This window comes from Corvus brachyrhynchos, unplaced genomic scaffold, assembly GCF_000691975.1.
Source record: "Corvus brachyrhynchos isolate BGI_N302 unplaced genomic scaffold, ASM69197v1 scaffold37, whole genome shotgun sequence".
Classification (NCBI taxonomy): domain Eukaryota; kingdom Metazoa; phylum Chordata; class Aves; order Passeriformes; family Corvidae; genus Corvus; species Corvus brachyrhynchos.
Window position 1 is genome coordinate 1,841,584 of NW_008239289.1, and position 367 is coordinate 1,841,950.

Genomic DNA, 367 nt, shown 5'->3' on the forward strand with positions numbered 1-367 from the left:
AAAAGCTGTGCCCCAGATGTGACTGTCTCAAACTAGTGACACCTGCTGATTCATCGACACTGTTTCCTGCCAGTTTCTTCTGGTTTTGTAGAAGGTTTGCTGTGCAAGTATTGACTAGAACTTCATTTATTTCAGTTAGAAAGCAACAAATCATAGAAAAAGTGCTATCAAAATATAAAAACCCAGAGTCTCCTGCTTGTAAAGGATGTAGACATTGCTAGATTCAGAACCTTCTTCATTTTCCATAGGATTTCCCAGTTTTCTCCCTGAAATGGTTCTAAATGTGGCAACTTCATGCTATTCCACAAATTTTTTTTGTGTCATTGGTATTGCAGACCTCATCAAAAAAAGGTTACATGTCTGAAAG